Genomic DNA, 265 nt, shown 5'->3' with positions numbered 1-265 from the left:
ATGCGATTTATTCTAATTCCGGACGATCTCACCCCGAAATCTACGCTGAGACTCCAACTACAAAACGCTTTCATAATCCACTGCGTTGCCTTTGCTATGGTTAGAAACACTCGATGAGAAACTGGTACCAGAGAGTAATAGCGATGCGCTGACACGGCAGAAAGAAAGACGCCATTCTTTTTTGTTTTTGTTTTTTGGGAAAAGTAGAATTTTGGTTTAGACTCGGTTGTTTGGACTTTCACTTTTGCTCGGGTACCTGGACGTG

The sequence above is a fragment of the Penaeus monodon genome, chromosome 33, assembly GCF_015228065.2.
Source record: "Penaeus monodon isolate SGIC_2016 chromosome 33, NSTDA_Pmon_1, whole genome shotgun sequence".
Lineage (NCBI taxonomy): Eukaryota > Metazoa > Arthropoda > Malacostraca > Decapoda > Penaeidae > Penaeus > Penaeus monodon.
The sequence above is the reverse complement of the archived record's forward strand: the minus strand, read 5'-3'. Positions refer to the sequence as shown.